The 19,176-nt window shown below is 39.3% G+C and overlaps 1 long non-coding RNA gene and 2 pseudogenes across 1 annotated transcript; all 3 read right to left on the bottom strand.

The window, feature by feature from the left end:
- Nucleotides 1-2,298: 2,298 nt before the first annotated feature.
- LOC150023240 (uncharacterized) lies at nt 2,299-3,699 on the bottom strand (annotated as a pseudogene).
- A 1,858-nt stretch (nt 3,700-5,557) lies between these two features.
- On the bottom strand, nt 5,558-8,511 carry LOC150023239 (uncharacterized). The gene is made up of 2 exons (XR_016517142.1): nt 6,821-8,511; nt 5,558-6,453 (listed from the first exon to the last, which is right to left on the bottom strand). It is a non-coding gene; the product is annotated as an uncharacterized LOC150023239 (long non-coding RNA).
- Nucleotides 8,512-15,997: 7,486 nt separating this feature from the next.
- On the bottom strand, nt 15,998-17,457 carry LOC150023238 (uncharacterized; annotated as a pseudogene).
- Between the last annotated feature and the right edge of the window lie 1,719 nt (nt 17,458-19,176).

Here is a 19,176-nt window from a genome sequence, read left to right as displayed (position 1 = left end):
CCTTCTATTATTGTTGATAAAACTTCATTCTTAGCCAATCTTTGCGAAAATCTTTTGTCAAACAATTCACCTATCCTCTTGTTTAGGCCATTAATTCTAACAAAGATTATGTAGTTAATTCTTTGGTACAAGTGTTTTGAGATATTTCTTTTTTTTGAAGCTAATATTTGGTTTTTTAACCTTTGTGTTTTAAGATTGTTAAAACATTGAAGAGTTAAAGCAATCTGTAGAAGAGAAGGCATCAAATATGAAAAATACAGCTGACGAGCTTACAAAGAGTCTAGAGGAGCATGAAAAATAATACTAGGTAAACATGTTTAAAGTTGTCTGACTCTATGATGTCTATAAGTGGGATTTCTCTTACTGTTTATTTTATCCTATTGCTCAAATTTTGACAGGGTGTTTTAGCTGGCAAGAGCAGTGGTAATGAGGAGAAGTGCGTAGAGGATCAACTAAGGATGCATAGGTAGCAGTTGGGAGTGCTGAGACAAAATTGAAACAACTGAAAGCCAAGATTAGCCACTGTTAAAAGGAACTGAAGGAAAAATCAAATCAATTAAGCTCAAAACATGAAGAAGCTAATGCTTTCACAAGAGAGCTCAACTCCAGAAAAAAAGACGTGGAGAAGAGTTGGAGTCTCTTTCATATAAAGAGGGTGAGATGGAAGATTTGCAAAAGGTTATATTGGTTTATCTTCTGCTAGTTTTTTCCCAATCTAAAAATGTTTATATAAGTTTTGTTTAAATAAACTCTTTTGTTAAATAACTTATAGGAGCAATTGTTTAAGGATTTATGGACTCAAAGTTTGGTCACAAACAAGAGAATAAGCTAAGGAAAATGGTTAAAATCAGGTTGGTCATATAAAATAAACAGTATGATATAATATGAATTGTTGTGAATAATAGGATTGCATGTATTGCATATTAAAAGCTATTCAAGTCAGAATACCCTCTTTTGTTTTTCAACTTTTTCTTCCCTTCCCTTCTCAATTGAACAATTCAATTTCCCTCACTGCCTCCTCATCCAAATCCATCGTTTCAAGTTTTAACCATCCAAATTCCCACTTCACTATATGTATAGGAAACTATTATTGTAGGTTGAACCTAACTAGTACACTATACTTGCTCTGACAAAATACCAAATTAATGTGAATTGTACCTTAAATGGGAGAAAGGTAACTACAACAATTATTACTTTAGGAAATAGCATAAAACCGTTGTCTAAAGCATTAAAACCGTGGCCTAAAGTTTTGGCAACGGTTTTTTTGTCGTGGTCTAAATGAGCGTGGCCGTTTGTAATAGTCCACCGTTTTTATAAAGACAACAATTTTAAAACAGTTGCCTAAAATTTTGATAACAGTCACAATTTTAAAAGCGTTGCTTAAAGTATTAACAAAAACAAAAATAATTTTCTTTAATTTTAGAAGAATTACTCATACAAAAGTTAATGATAGAAAGAATAAATATTGAAGGATAATCTGTATTGAAATAGAAGTGACTCAATAAGAAATCTAACATATTTCAATATATGTGTTCCAACTACATAATCAAAAAATTTGTCTTAAATTATAATGGTAACGATCACGTCTTCAAAGTTAAAACTACAAACTTAGTTAAAAAACATAATGTATTGTTTTTTTACTACATATCAATAAGTCCATTCTTCTTCAAGATTGTCTTCGTAGTCTTCATTACCTTCAAGCTTCAAAAAATACATAAATATATACTAATTAAATCTAATTCAAACAAAATAAATATAATAACTACCAAAATATAATTGTATAAATAATCAATAACATGTCTTAATCAATAACCAATTCATTAATGATGTAACACTAAACAATTGCATGTATCTGTTTACAACACAAAATCAAGAGTACCACATATTCCAATCCATATCACTAAACTTATTAACATGATTGAAATTCCAATATGATTATGTATGTGTTTATATCTCCATGATCCAAGCAAACAAAAAAAATGAAACTTAAGGATAAAACAGCAACTTCTAAATGTACTCCTCCAACATTACAAATCAAAGCAATTTCATGTGTAACTAGAAAACATTTCTCAAAGTCCACTAAACAATTGTCAATTATATATACCAGCTCATAATGAGGATCATGGGTGGATGCAGATGAATGTAGCCCCACTCCACTACTTTCTTTAGTTAAAACACGTGTCATCATTATTTATGTCTTCCTCTTCTAAATTTGGATTTTGTTGCTTTACCACAAATTTTACTATTTCCTCTAGAACTTCAATTTTCTTCACCATGCCACTCACTTCATTTGCATGTTCATTTCTTATAGCAACAATTTTTTTCATTTGTTTTAAATGTTGATGGTGTCATAGTCTTTCCATAAAACCGTACCCTCCCAGGTTTCTCTTTTCCAAATATTGATCGAAATACTTGTTCCACATATTCACTTGAGTTTTCAATAGAACCTTAAAGCTTAGTCCAATAAAAGAGAATGAATTTTAATTATTAAAAAGAATATATTTATATGTACTTCATAAATATTTGTAAACTTACAATGATATTATATGTTTCTTCATCCATTTCTTTTTCGATTCGGCCTACTCGACATTGACGAGTTGTAATAAACATTTCACTTTGGGTAACTTTTTCTCTTACCTTTTTCTTGGCACGCTACAACAATTACGTATTAAAAAACAATAACAAAAAATTAACAGGATGTTTCTGTATTGGATTTAAAATATTGAAACATAATTACAAGTATCTAACTAATTCAAGATGAATTCTAACAAAATTGGTTGGTTCCATGCGATGAATGTACTTTTGTTGTGCCTTATTTGCTACATTTTTCTCACCAATGCTCTACATTGTAAAAAGATAAAAGTAACAATGAATGTAGATAATAATGCAATTTTAAAGTAACAAGACATTAAATTATCTAACCTTGATTGTGCTAGTGTTCCAATATTTCAACAATTGTTTGAAATGATCTTCAAAAATGAATAATGAACGATGTTTGAGGCGATCCTTCAATGTGGAGTACTTTAAAAAGTGTATTTTCTTGATAAAACTCTTGTAGTGTCTCCATGCATCATTTATGCAAGTAAATATCGCTTTCTCTCCTTTATCACTAATGATGAACTTTTCCTATAAAAAGAACATTAGAATGATTGTATTTTCATAAATATTTGATTATTAAATTAATATAAATTTATTTTTCATACCATAACACATGTCCATATACGAGCCTTGTTATCCTTATCATTGAGCAAAACTTTGAAATTTTTGTAAATCAATGGACAAAAGGTAGAATTCCTAGCTATCGTGCCAAGGAAATAACTTAAGTCAGTTACAATCTTGTCAGTGAGACCAATTGGTTATCCATCAATGTCTAAGATAACTTCTGGACGCTCTTGAGTAGATCTTCCATGTATTGCTAAACATTGAGTTGGTCCTCGCGTTTTTTTTCTTACTTGTTCCTATTTTAACATTGAACTTATTAAATAAAATATTAAAAAGAAGACATAAATATGAAAAACAAAATGTTGTCAATTTTTAATAATAAAACATTTACCTTCTATCATATTCACTTCAACATCTTCATCTTGGTATGCATTTTCTTCTCTAACATATTGTTCTTCATCTTCACTTCCATTTTGCATTTTCTTCCTCATCTTCATTGTTTCCATTTTCTTTAAGAAATTGATCTATTGACATTGATGGACAAAATTTTGTTTGTCTTACTAGGAGCATCTTGTTGTTTTGTCATTGATTCAACATCTTCAATCACTACTCCTTCCTTTGATTTTGAGTTGTCATCCATCATTCTTGTTCTCTTTCCTAAGTTGACCTTTTACCTTTGAACTATCAACTTCAGCTTGTACTGATTTCATAGGGAATTGTCTTTTCTTAGAATTCTCCTCTTGTGAGACTCCCTTTTGTTGCTTGAGTTGTTCATCGGCATTAAAATTACTAAGTTGAGTCAACGCTCTTTCAAGTGCTTGTAGCCTGTCCTTTGACTTATCACTTGCAATTGCTGCCTTTTTCATGAATTTCCTATTTGATTCTTGGAGTTGTCTATGTTCGATGCTCTTAGATGTCAATTCTTCCAATCGGAGTTTGTTTTGACTTTGAATTTTATGTTGAACAGTACTTGCAACTACAACATTTTGTTTTGTTGAATTAAGCCTCGTGTCAAAATTTGTTTTGTGACTTGCCTTGAGATTAAGCAAGTTCACTTGTCTTTGGGCAACAATATTAGGTGCAATGGTACATTCTTTGCTTGTCATTTTTTCATGTTTGATTTGCATTTTCCTAAGCAATTCTTTGCTTGATTTTACTTGAGGAAGTTCGAAATTTGTAGCACTCATTTGAATCTTGTCTTGACCTTTCATCTAACGTTTTAAGTTTGCTTCCATATTCATTAAAAAAAATAATAATTTGATATGCCACCATAGAAGTTAAAAAAGACACATAATTAGTCATCTTATTAATATATAAGGACAATCAAATATCAAGGATGTAAGTATGTTTATCACATAACTGACCACTTTTAGTAGTTAATAAAGCTCCACTTTACACTATCTTCACCTTCATAAGGAAGCAATACATTACTTGGATATACTTTACAATATACCTATAAATCAATCAGACGTACACAGATCGAGAAAAAATATAGTTGAACATGTGGAAATATGATTTCTAAGCAGAAAAAGTATCCTACAATTACAGCTCCAAACAGAACATTGATTGAAGCAAGTGCAGAGCAGAAAACTTGTTTTAACTGTGGCTATTGCAACTGCAGTAGTTGTTGAAGCTGCAGTTGTTGCTACAGATGCTACTAGAGAAGACATTGAAGCTATATGGTGTAGAAAACAAGAGGCTATGGTCAAACGAAGGGTTGGTAAAACTTGTTTTCCACCTCACATAAATATGCTTGAATAAGGTGAAAAGTGATATAATTCGGCCTAACAAAATAAATAAATAAAGTTAACTTTTTCTTACAATGTACACTTTCCTTTTTCTTCTATTCACATTTTTATAGCCATCAAACTTAAATTACAGTTTTTATTATTTCTTGTTAAATTAAAAAATAATAAGTTATTTTTTATCCAAATTTTGGTCTTATTGTTAATTCAATTTACTGTTCATTTTAAAGAGAACTTGAATAGTATTTATTGAATTTATAAATTAAATATATTAACTAGTATTTTATTATTATTATTATTATTATTATTTTTGAATTTGAGTTTTGATGTGAACTTGAATACATATATATACTTTGTAGTACAGATATCGATATAATGAGACTTCACTAATAATTAGCAGAAAAGTGTATTGATTAATCTACTCTTAATTGGGATGCATTGAACCTAATATGCGTGTTTAGTATGAGAGGAGAAACTATCATAATGCATGACTTGAATCAATAAAAGTATTTTTAAAAACTATTATCAATAAAAAAGAAAGTATGAACTTGTGATATGGTGTACATGGTGAATGTTGGCAAAGATGTTATCACAGGGGTTTGAGCGGTGCGGTGCCGCTGAGAAAAGAACGAGAGAAAGAAACAGAGGAAAAAATAAAAGGCAGAAAAACTACCTAATGCTATTAATTACTGGGTGTGCTTTATATACATGATGGAAAAGGGAAACACATGGTGAAAAGGGAAACAAAAAAAAAAACAGAAAAAGGCAAACTGTTTATATTACAATTATTCTATTTAATAATTTAATAGTCCCCACAAGCTTTGTGATATATATCCATCAAATCGAGCTTGGAGACTGCTGTTGTAAACATTCCATGTTCAAGAGCTTTGGTAAAAACATCTACCACTTGTTGATTGCTAGAAATGGGATTGTAATTTTTCCCGAATAACGTGACAGTCTATTTTTATGTGCTTAGTTCTCTCATGAAAGCTTGGGTTGTAGGCAATGTACCTTGCAAACTGGTTGTCACAATAAATAACTGCAGGTGTCTCAGTTTTTATTTTGAACACACTGCTCAGGTAAGTTAGCCACTGTATCTCGCAAGTAAGAATAACAAGAGTGCGATATTCAGCCTCAAAAGATGATCGTGAAACAGTGGATTGTTTCTTGGATTTCCAACTGATTAAAGATGAACCAAGCAACACACAAAACCCAGTTGTTGATCTTCTAGTTTGAGGGCAGGTTGCCCAATCCGAATCACAAAAGCCCTTCAGTTGTAAGTTGGAGTGGCTGGGAAAGAACAGACCTTGTCTAGGTGTTCCCTTAATATATCTCAGTACATGGTGAGAAGCAGTGTGATTTTCCAATGTGGGTGCATGCATGAATTGACTTAAGAACTGTACAACATAACTAATGTCTGGTCTTGTATTGGTAAGGTATATTAATCTTCCAACAAGTCTTTGGTAGGAAGTGATATCTTCTAGAGGACTACCTTCATTGAACATATTCTTCATATTTTTAACCATTGGTGTGGAACATGGTTTTCCTGCAAGAAGACCAGCATCAGATATAATGTCAAAAGCATATTTACATTGTGAAACATGTATGCCGTCCTTGGTTCTAGCAACTTCCAACCCGAGAAAAAAATTCAAATCTCCTAGATCTTTCACTTTGAAAGTTTTATCCAGCAGCTCGGTTACTTCTGTTATTTCAGAGATGGAGTTTCTTGCAAGAATTATATCATCCACATATACTAATAATGTAGTAAAATTATTTTCAGTTCTCTTTATGAATAATGAGTGATAAAAAATAGATTGCAAAAAACCAATGCTTTTAAGAAAGGAAGAAAGTTTGGCAAACCATTGTCTACTTGCTTGTTTGAGACTGTATAAAGATTTTGTAAGTTTGCAAACCTGTCTAGCTTTAACTTTGCTCCTTGGTGGTGGTAGCATATAAACTTCCTCGCTGATTTTTCCATGAAGGAAAGCTTTATTAACATCCAATTGCTTCAAATGCCAGTTTTGTGTGGCTGCAATAGCTAAGAACATTCTTACAGTAGTTAGTTTAGCAACAGGAGAAAAAGTATCTAAATAATCAACTCCCTCTAACTGAGAATAACCCTTGGCAACAAGTCTTGCCTTATAGCATTCTATGTCTCCTTTGGCATTGTACTTTATTTTGTACACCCACTTACATCCAATGGGTTTCTTTCCATGGGGAATTTCAGTTACCTTCCATATTTTGTTATGTTCCAAGGCTTCTATTTCTTTCCTCATGGCATCACACTATTCTGACTTCATGATGGCTTCATTGAAACTTTGAGGCTCTTGATTAGATGATATAGCCATGGTATACTTATGTTGTTTAGTTGTCAGATTTTTGTAATCAAGATATTCAGATATAGGATAGACCTTTTTATTTGTGTTCTTAAAATTTTCAATATTAGTATGGTTAGACAATTGATAGTGATAATCCTGTAAGTAACTAGGAGCTTTCCTATGCCTAACTGATCGTCTAACATTTTCAATGTTCTGTTCAACATGATTATGTTGATTACAAACTTCTCCAGTGTAAGAATTATCATTAACATGTTCAAAAGAATAGTCAAAAACATCAGACTGCTAGTTGTTATCAATATCAAGATTATGCTTGTAATTACTAAAATAAGGAAAAATATTCTCCTAAAATTTCACATTTCTTGATATAAAAATTTCTCTTATATGTATGTCTAGCATCACAAAACCTTTAATTCCAGCCTTATAACCAAGAAACACACACTTCCTAGCTCTTGGATCAAGTTTAGACCTATGTCTTTACATACTAGAAGCAAAGCATAAGGAACCAAAAACTCTTAAGTTTTGTAAGTCTGGTTGTTCCCTGTAGACTAACTGATACGGGGTATTTCAATTTATAATTTCTGAAGGGATCTTGTTTATCAAGTATGTGGCATGAATCACAGCATAAGACCAAAAAACAGTGGGAATTTTAGACTGAAAAAGTAAGCTACGTGCCACATTTAAAATATGTTGATGTTTCCTTTCAACAACAAAATTTTGTTGAGAAGTTTCAATGCAACTTGTTTGATGTATGATGCCTAGACTATTGTATAGATTAGTACATAAGAATTCACTTCCATTATCACTTCGTATGGTATTAATAGTAACATTAAACTGATTATGAATCAAGGTAATGAATCTATATAAAGCTTCTCTTGTTCAGATTTAGTTTTCATAAAAAAAACCCATGTAAACCTACTGTGATCATCAATAATTGTTAAGAAAAATCTATGTCCATTCACAGAAGCAATATGGAAAGGTCCCCAAATATCCACATGAATCAAGTCAAAAATATTCTTTGCACAAGTATTACTATGGGAGAAAGACAGTTTATGCTGCTTAGCATAATGACAAGCATCACAAGGTTTATGGTCATTGAATTGAACGTAAGGAAAAATATTACTAATATGCTGCAAAACTTTATTGGATGGATGCCCGAGTCTGAGATGCCAAACATTTTTCGGTTTTCTTTCATCAATTGATGTTCCTATCATGTTCAACTTCACTTCTTGTTTTGGAATTTCCATGAGATACAACCCTTCGCTTAGTCTAGCATATCCAATCATCTTTGATCCGGTCGGTCATCGGTAGTCGATGACGTCAGCAGCAGATAACCACGTGGACCACTCACAGGGTGACACGTGGATCAGGTGGCAGAGAAATCAGGGAGGAGATCACCCAGAACGGTGATCGGTGGTCAGTAACCGAGTGGCCACCGACAGATCAGTTCCAAGATAAACACCTGGGGGGAGAACGCGAGAAGCAATAGAGCACCGATCAGTCATCGGGTGCATGGTCATCGGGGTTTCGTGTTACACGCAGTGAAACTGTGACTGAGATTCCCAGCGAGAGCGTTATGCATGGACCTCGCATGATCATATCTCAGAGAAAGAGGAGTTGCTCGCCGGTAGAATCGTGCACGAGAGTGGCCTGAGGGAGTTAGTAAACCGGTCAGTGATTGGTGACTCTCTTAACCCATTACGTGCATGACATCGTGAAGGGGAAATCGTTTATGCAGAGAGCAATGCTTGGTGAGTGTGCCTAGTCCAGCCACACCTGGCGTTCTCCTGGGAGTGTGCGATTCACCCAGATGGAAGAAACGCGCTAAGTTACTCTGCAAGGGAATAACTTAGGCGCACAAAGAGATGCGCTAGAGCCCTTCAGGTAGTGGCACGTGTACGGTTAGATGTGAGTTGCATGCCTCCACATGTCACCATCTGAGAGAGGCGCGACCAAGATAACCAGTCCCTCCGCTTTGCCTTCAAGGCTAGCAACAATCAGGCGGAGTATGAAGCCCTGATCGCAGGAATGTTGCTAGCAAGAGAAATGAGAGCAAGAAGTCTGGTTGCTAAGAGTGACTCTTTGCTAGTCACCGGGCAAGTTACAGGGGAGTTCCAGGCGAAAGATCCCCAGATGGCAGCTTACCTGGAATACGTACAGCTCCTGAAGACGTCCTTCACCGAGTTTGAACTTGTTCATGTGCCGAGAGAGCAAAATGCCAGAGCAGACCTGCTTGCCAAGCTGGCCAGCTCAGGAAAGGGGGGAAAACAGAGGACCGTCATTCAGGAGACTTTGAAGGTACCGCGAGCGTTCGTGTCAGACAACCAGGTACTTCAAGTGTACAAATCGATGGAGCGTCTGACGATCGATCATCGTTCATTGACTCAAGAGACGTTGAAAGCGCCGAGGGTTAGAACGCGACCGGCAAAGACCGATGAGGCGATGGAAGTCTGCGCTGTTAGGGAGCCCGACACGTGGATAACACCGTACCAGTTGTACTTAGAAGATGGTGTACTCCCACTTGACCCGACAGAGGCAAAAAGAATAAAGAGGAGCTCGAGTAAGTTTACTTTGATTGATGGGAACCTGTTTAGATTTGGGTTTTCTCATTCTGTGCAGATCTGCGTGTATGGCGAGCAATGCACTAGACTTATGTCAGAGCTACACGAGGGGGTATGCGGAAGTCATGTAGGTGGTCGCGCTTTGGCAAGTAGGATCCTCCGCGCGGGGTACTACTGGCCAACGCTGAAGGAAGACTGTGTGAGGTATGCTCAGCGTTGCAAACAGTGTCAACTTCACGCAGACTGGCATAAGGCACCTCCCGAGGAGTTGAAGTCCATCCATAGCCCGTGGCCATTTCACACATGGGGAATCAACATCCTAGGACCTTTTCCCCTGGCGATAAGGCAAATGAAGTTCCTCATCGTGGCCATCGAGTATTTCACCAAGTGGGTGGAGGCAGAACCAGTCGCGCACATCACCGCACAGAAAGTCGAGCACTTTGTCTGGAAGAACATTGTCTGTCGTTTCGGAGTACCCAAGAGGTTGGTCTCCGACAATGGCACCCAGTTCACAAGTCATCAGCTAAGGAAGATGTGCGAGGAGTTAAAGATACAACAGGTTTTCGCCTCGGTGGAACACCCACAAACCAATGGGCAGGTGGAGTCAGCCAACCGAGTACTGCTCAGGGGGCTGAAGCGAAGACTAGAGAAAGCTAAAGGAAACTGGGCAGAGGAGGTCCCCAGAATCGTATGGTCCTACCATACCACTCCACAGTCCAGCACCCATGAGACACCCTTTAGCCTTGTCTACGGGACAGATGCCATGATTCCCGTGGAGATACAGGAGAGCTCCCCCAGGTTTTTGAATTTCATTGCCGAAGAATCCAACGAAGAACGAAAGGTAAATCTCGACCTACTGGACGAAGTGCGAGAAGAAGCCAGAGTTAGTGCTGAAGCCGTCAAGAGAAGAGTAGAACGGAGGCACAACTCCAAGGTGAGGCTCAGGCGTTTCCAGGAAGGTGATCTGGTGATGAGAAAGGCGCATCAGAATGAGATGGAAAACAAGTTGTCTCCAAAGTGGACAGGTCCATACAGAGTGGTTGAGGCATCGGAGAATGGAGCTTATCGGTTGGAAACTCTGGATGGAGGAGCAATCTCCAGAACGTGGAACGCCACCCACTTGAAATTTTATTTCAGTTAAGTTGTAAAGTAGTTGCGTTCTCGCGCTAAAGACACACTCAGTGTATATACTGAAAACAGTTGAACAGATAAGGGGGCACTCTTTTCCCTAAGGAGGGTTTTTAACGAGGCCACCCAATGAAAAGATTATCAGCATATAAAGTGTGCGAGAGTTTTCAAGTTAAAATCCTCCTCGCCCCAGGTGCGAGTGCAGGCGACTAGGGTTTGAAAAGCCAGGGGTGCTAGTAAGACCAAGAGAGGGAAAGGAAGGATTTCGACAAACGTCGTTACCCACTTGGCATATACCAATGTTGGCCTAGTAAAGCTCTTAGTTTAAACCCTTCTCACCCCAGGAGTGAGGCAGGGAAAGAACGACCCGATCCGCCCAAGGTTGATGACCTTGGGGAAGGTAAGAGGGGCTATCAAGAAACACTCTTCTTCCCCCAAAACAAGGCATCACCTCTGACGATTGATGTCAAAGTCCTCTATGCACTTAGCGCTAGAGCGGCAGAGAAGCAAGGTGAAGACCGAAGAACGATGACTGATGAGTTGTTGGTGGATATGCTAGTGGGTAGTGCCTTGTCGGAGGAAGCTTTTCCAAACAAGTTCTTACACAACAAGCCGAAGCAGACAGACTATGCCTAGTCAGTCACCTAGTACGAAGCTGTGCATAAGAACTGTTAAAGACAAAGCTAAGGGAGTTGTTAGTCGTGATCAAGGTAGAGGCCAAGATCAAAGAGTACAGATCGCGCTAAACCTAAGCTAGTTAACAGTTAGTTGTGTGCAAAAAGAAAGATGAAGCTTAAGAAGATACGAGAGAAGAAACATATAGCTGAAGCAAGTATATATTCACACCAAGGTCTATACAAGTTTCAAGTACAAGAAATTGTGCAGAAATATGAAATTACAAGAAGAAAACTCAAGAAGGAGGAATGAGCTTGCCATCTACCACTTTGTGGTAGATGCTAAACTGCGTAAGGTCCAAATCTGGAAGAACGCAACGAATTTGCTCGAATGCCAGCTCGAACCCATCAGCAAGGGCGTCAGCACCCACGTTCATAAATTCGGCGTTCTCAGCTTCGAGCTCTTGCTTTGAAGTCTCCAAGGCCTTCTACTCAGTGGTGAGGGAAGCAATGGAAGAGGCAGCTTCTTCCAATTTGCCCTTCGCTTCGGCAAGCTCGACCCTCACTGCAGAAAGCTCGTTCACTGCCTTCTCAAGTTTCTTCCCCCCATCAGTGGCCTCCTCCTTGGTAGACTTGAGATCCCCCGTTAGTTGTGAGTTCAGTTGGCGTAGGGAGGAAGTCTCAGCCTCCAGGTTGATTATCTTGCTCCTCAGCTCCACCACTTCGCTGTCCAGAGTATTGACAGCTTACCCCATCAAGATCTCAGTCTTGGTGGTCTCCTGGACCTGCGATAGGTACTCTTTCCTGGATTTTTCCACCGTATCCTTCATCAGGGCTATGGACCCTTGGGCAGCCTCAAAGTCACTCTGCACTGACTCCTTGTCGTGCTCAAGCTCCTTGACCCTCTTCTCCAGGACCAGGTGCTTGCGGTGCTGGGTGGAAAACTCTAGGGAAAGCACTATCTGCTTGGCCAAGTGCATGTCCACCTCTTGCCCACTCCATTCGAGAAGCTCCAGGCTGCGTATGAAATGTCGAACCAAGGCAATGACTCGACTGAAGTTTTCATTGCTAGCACCAGAGCTGCTTGGCTGCGAGCTGGCCTCACCACCTTCAGCAGTAGCAGCAGAGGTTGGCGGTGGTGGTGATGCAGGAAGTCTTGGGAAACCCCTCGAGTGGGCAGAACCACTCCCAGCAGGTGGAGTGGGTTGACCAATAGCTTGGCCCGTTGGGGGTGGGGGTGGAAGTGATGCTGGAGACGGAAGTTGGGGTGTTGGAGATGGTAGGCGCTGAGGGGAGGGGGAGGAAGTTGGTGCTGGGGCAGGTTGAGTAGGAGGAAGTGGGGGTGAACCCTCATCGATCTGCACCACTTCGATTTCCCCAGGCCTAAGGGATGAAGCCCCCCCAACCTCTTGGTGTTTCCTCTGGCGATGTATAAGAGGAGAGCCAGAACTCTCCTCTTCGGTTGAGGGGGTAGGAGCAGCAGCGGCCGCAAAAGTTGCGGGAAAGGCCTTTGCTAGCCTTCTTCTCTTCTTCTCTGGCTCGGGGCCTTCAGCTGGCGCGACCGAGAGAGGTGGAGCCGCGATGGGCTCGGTGGTAGAGGAGGAAGAACCAGTCTCCTTGGCACCCCTGGTCCGGGCAAGCTCCAGTAGTGCCCTCCTCCTATCTTTCCCTGAAGTCATGTCTACATCAAGGGTAAAAAGAAAAGTTAGATGGCATAATTATGCAAGTGGATAAAATGTTATGCAAGTATGCATGAGAGTGTGCAAGTATTCTAAAAGGTGCAAGAAGAAGAGCCTACCTATGTACTTTTTCAGAGGAACCACATCAAACTCGTGTTTGATGAGAAGGGCCGAGTTATATTTTGCCCCTAGGAGCAACCTACACAGCTCGCGCTCGTAGGGAGCCATGGCTTCAAGGCCACAGGCTTCTTAAACTCGACTCCAGGAACCCAATAAAGGGGAATCTTTAAACGATTGCTGGTACAGGCCCAAGATCACTCGTCCAGCAACTCCATTCAGGCTGACCCAGGACCTATCCCCAGGGTTCTTCGCCTCGAAGAAATGTAGGAAGACGTCTACAGAGGCGTTATGCCCAAAGTAGTTGCAGAGGATCTCGAATGCCCGTATGAAAGCCCATGCATTCGGATGGAGTTGGCAAGGGGCGACGTTCAACTCCGTCATCAGCTCCTTCTCAAAGAAGGTGAAGGGCAAGCGCAGCTTCAACCTTTTGAAGATGGTGGAGTATATGAAGGTGAAGAGCACCCCATTGGTAGCCCTATCGTCCACGCAGATTGGCATCCCTCGAGGAGGAATGCGTATACGAACGTTGAAATCATTCTCCCTGTCGATGGCGCAGGAGGGCTCATCAGGGTCGTTGCTCAGAAGGGTTTTGAGGTGACCTTTCGGTAGTTGATTGGAAGTTTCGGCCAACAATGCCAGGGGAGCCCAGTCATGGACCCTGGCGTTGTCCTGATAGGAAGTTGCATCAGGTGGAGGTGACACTGGTGCACTTGCTGAAGGCTGTGCACCAGAGGATGAGGCGACGATGCGAGCAGTTTGCTTCAAGCGAGCCATTGCGAGATAACTGCAATGGAGGAAAGCAAAAAGTCAGATGAACGGAAGAAGAGGGAATGATGAATGGTTCGGTGAAAAACAGAGGAAGGGAAGAAGAAAGAAAGGTCCAGGCGAAGAAGAGGAAGAGGGAGAAGTAGAGAGCAAAGTGAGAAACGTAAAAAACCCTAGCGCTGGTTGAGAAGAAGAAAATCAGAGAAGATGAATGCATGGTAGTGAAAAGGGTGAATGCAATCGGTGAAAAGAACCTAAATGGATCAAGGAAGAAGAAAAGTCATACCTTTAGATGATCGCGGAAGGTCTTGAGGTAGAAAGCTTGAAGAAAGTTGGGCGCGCAGAGAGGAGATTATAAGTGAGTGTGAGAGTTGGAGTATTGAAGAAGATAATGAAACATTGAAGGCGCGCGCCTATTTGAATGAGGGAAGCGTTAGCGACACTCCACGCTGGCCGTTGATGCGTCCACGTGTCGCGAGATTAAGGGAGAAAATCATAACGTTAAAAGGCAACACGTGAGGTGGCACTGATGTGGCCCCACGTGCCACGTGGACCGAGGGCGCGACCACTTAGTCTCTTCGCTGAGAACGAGTTCACAGCTCGAGACTGGGGGGCTTGTGATCCGGTCGGTCATCGGTAGTCGATGACGTCAGCAGCAGATAACCACGTGGACCACTCACAGGGTGACACGTGGATCAGGTGGCAGAGAAATCAGGGAGGAGATCACCCAGAACGGTGATCGGTGGTCAGTAACCGAGTGGCCACCGACAGATCAGTTCCAAGATAAACACCTGGGGGGAGAACGCGAGAAGCAATAGAGCACCGATCAGTCATCGGGTGCATGGTCATCGGGGTTTCGTGTTACACGCAGTGAAACTGTGACTGAGATTCCCAGCAAGAGCGTTACGCATGGACCTCGCATGATCATATCTCAGAGAAAGAGGAGTTGCTCGCCGGTAGAATCGTGCACGAGAGTGGCCTGAGGGAGTTAGTAAACCGGTCAGTGATTGGTGACTCTCTTAACCCATTACGTGCATGACATCGTGAAGGGGAAATCGTTTATGCAAAGAGCAATGCTTGGTGAGTGTGCCTAGTCCAGCCACACCTGGCGTTCTCCTGGGAGTGTGCGATTCACCCAGATGGAAGAAACGCGCTAAGTTACTCCGCAAGGGAATAACTTAGGCGCACAAAGAGATGCGCTAGAGCCCTTCAGGTAGTGGCACGTGTACGGTTAGATGTGAGTTGCATGCCTCCACGTGTCACCATCTGAGAGAGGCGCGACCAAGATAAAAGTGCACTCCGCGTCGTGAAAGGTACACACCCACGTTTTTACTCATTTTGGTACGTTTTCGCACAATAGCGTAACAGAATTCTGACACACGCAGAGGATAGCGTAACAGAATTCTGTTAGGCACAGACACAGAGAGAGAGAAAAAAGGAGAATCAGAGAGAGATTCAGTGACATTTTTGTTGGTGGTTCTGTGACCTAACTTGAGCGTCGGAGTGCAAACGGCTGCTAGAGGCGCCGTCTGTGTGTTTTGCAGGTTGCGTTTGAAGTTCCCAAAGAAGGTTCTAAGAGCATTCTTGCGGATAGCACAGTTGCATAGGCGGGGTAAGGAAGCGACAAAGCAATTCCTCTACGCTTGAGTTGACGACAGGATCAATCTTCAATGAATCCACATCCTGGATTACACAAACCTCAGAAGAAAAAGTCAATTTACAATTGTAGGATTTAATAATGCTTTGTGCTAAGACCAGATTAAACTGAGAATCACGTATGCATAAAACATTGTATATAAGAAGATTTTCAGATAATTTCACAGTTCCATCATGATAAGCTATAACAAATGATCCATTTGGTAGTTTAATGCGTATAAGATTTATCTTTCAAAAACTAATGAAATTATTTTTTGAAAAGGTTACATGATCTGTTGCTTCTGTATCTAAAATCCAAGAATGTTCGTTCTTTTTACCTTTTGTAGCATCACCATCAGTAGATTCACCAACAAAATTGTTCACCTTATGCTGTGCAGAGTCACTTTTTACTTCTTGAATGATTTTCATAATCTGATGTACTTGTTTTTGAGGAAAATGGCTTCCTTCGTTGACAGGGATTGGTTTATCAACTTCTTCAATTTGACCACTCTGCTCCATGACACTCTTGTTAACAACCTTCTCTATTCTTTCATCTTTCCTTTTGTACCATGGAGGGAATCCATGTTTGGACTCCATGTTTGGACTAACACTCATCAACTGTATGATACAATTTATGACAGAAAGTACATTGCTTACCATTATTTTGGTATCGATTTCTTCCTCTACCTTGCGATTTCCATCCTCCATTATGATGTGTTTTCCAGTTTCCTTCACTACTCAAAGTATTTAATAAAAATTTTCTATTTACCATTGCATTCCTAGTCAATTGACGTTCCTATTGAATAACGAGGGAAAATACGCGGTTGACATTTGGTAGTGGCTCCATGAGTAAGATTTGTGTCTTAACAGTAACATAACTATCATTCAAACCCTTCAAAAAACACAAGACGTATTCTGATTCTCTATGCTTCACAACACTTTTGATCAACGCACAACTGTATTTAATCTTGCAGATGCAATCCGGGGTTGGTCTTAAGGATTCTAGCTCCTCCCATAAGGTTTTTAATTATGTAAAGAATTCAGTAACATTGCATTCTCCTTGCCTCATGGAGTGGATCTCCTGCAAAAGATCTGAAATTCGAAAATGGTCACCTTTTGAGAACCTTTCCCATAGATCTTCTCACAATTCCCTTGCATTTTCAATGTACACAATACTCTTGGCTATTTGAGTATTCACCGTCTTCGTTATGCAAGATATCACCATCATATTGCATCTTTCCCAGACTTCATGTAAAAACAAACCAGATTGAGGTACGTGAATGCTTCCGTCAACAAACTTGTGCTTATTCTTCGAAAGAAGCGCTCTTTTCATTCCCCTGCTCCAAGTGTGGTAATTTCCAGCATCAAGTTGAACATTGATTAGCACCATTCTTGGGTTTTCTCCAAGATGCAAATAGTAGGGACTTGATGGGTTTTGGGAATCATCTGAACTCGTTTTGCTATTTGATTTGGTATTGGTTTCTGCAACCATGATAGACCAAAAAGAAAAAGAAAAAGAAAAGACAGAAACAAGAACTAGCAAGAATGCAAGATGAAAAGAAGAGAACATCGAAAGTAGAGCGAGATTAACCTGCTCTGATACCATATTGTGATCTGGTGTACATGGTGAATGTTGGCAAAGATGTTATCACAGGGTTTGAGCGGTGCGGTGCCACTGAGAAAAGAACGAGAGAGAGAAACAGAGGAAAAGGTAAAAGACAGAAAAACTGACTAATTTTATTAACTATTGGGTGTGCTTTATATACATGATAGAAAAGGGAAACACATGGTGGAAAAGGGACAAAAAAAACAAAATAGGCAAACTGTTTATATTACAACTATTCTATTTAATAATTTAATAAGAACAAATAATTAACGCTTAAAGAGAAGATGGGAACAAATAAGTCAATCTGAAACCATAATTAACGCTTATAAAAGAAAAAGAAGGAAACACATTAAACCTAAAGTCAAACCCAAATGATGCTAGTTATAGCTAAACTTTATTTTCCTTAAAAATTAAATCTAAAGTATGAATAATTAAAAATACAAAATAATAATATGAATATTATAATTATTCCACAATCGAAGCTCTTCCTTTTTGGATAAGCAAGAAATGTTTGGTCCAACACAGTGGATCTTTCTGGAATTGTCAGGGGTGCTTCCTGTAAACATCCCTAATCATTCAAATATTCAATGACATTTAATTGTATAAATTATCAAAATAACACCTCTAATTCTAATGTAAAAGTAACAGCAATGCTGATTAGTTTTCTTAAGCATTTAAAACAGAAAAAAAAAATCAAGAAGAAGTAATGAAATCAGGTTTTTTATAAATTAAAATTAATTTATATATAATTGTTTCCAATATCTACATTCATTGCAAGAATAGTCACATCCGTATAACAAATTATTTCAGGATGAATCCAAATAACTTACTCAGCAGTATAATACTCACTCCCTCCCGAGCAACTTGAAAGTCATAAGGAAAAATGTGTAGTAGTATTAGAATTGTTGGTCACAACCATGACCAGAAAGCCTATTGAATTATGAAATCCAATATTTGAGTTTTGTGAGGTGAATAAGTTGGGGCATAGGAAATCCTAGTAAGCATCCGTTGAAGGCAATCTCTTAAGCTGATGACAGGATTTGTCATCTAGTAGTACATAATGCTTGTGTAGAGAAGAACCAAAGTCCCTACGTATCAAATGAAGGAAATCTTCATGAATGAGAGCATGAGATGTCATGCTCATGTTCCACATCATTTATGTCCCCACCATCATAGTCAATAGCACTATTTTGTTCTGTGAAATGTTCCTTTTCTATTTCAGATTTATTAACAATAGATGCATAGAATGGATCATCAAAGGTGCTATCTGGCACATGTGCTCTACTTTTCTTATTAAGCTTACTACTACGGACTTCAGTAGTTTCAGCTGCAACCAACACATCTTGTGAATGGCTTTTTCGTGGTTAAGCCCATATACCTACAAAGTGTAACCTGTTATCATCAAGGTTCATGATACAACTTAAGAACATAATTGGCACTAGTGCAGTCTGTACAACCATGGTCTTTTTACCCCATCATTGCCAGGATCAATAATAAACATCTTCCCACCATTGTTCCTCCTGAAAAACTGCTCAACCAGATTATTGAAAACATGTCTTTGTTAGAATATGTAACCTTAAACAAGAGGGGGGTGAATTGTTTATAAAAGATTTTCGAAAACTTTTGAAGGTTTAATGAAACTCAGTGAAGAAATCCAGAAGAGGAATCAAGTTAGCCAAGAACACAATCTGTTACAGAAAAACAACCGGTTGTTTATTCGATTCGATCGGTTGTTTATACCAGTAAAATTATAAACAACTTAAAAACAAAATTTAAAAGAGATCAGAGAAAGAGAAATGCACACAAGCAGTTTATACTGGTTCGC

This window comes from Phaseolus vulgaris, chromosome 11 (genome assembly GCF_051622355.1).
Source record: "Phaseolus vulgaris cultivar YP4 chromosome 11, ASM5162235v1, whole genome shotgun sequence".
NCBI classification, from domain to species: Eukaryota; Viridiplantae; Streptophyta; class Magnoliopsida; order Fabales; family Fabaceae; genus Phaseolus; species Phaseolus vulgaris.
The sequence above is the reverse complement of the archived record's forward strand: the minus strand, read 5'-3'. Positions and strand labels throughout refer to the sequence as shown.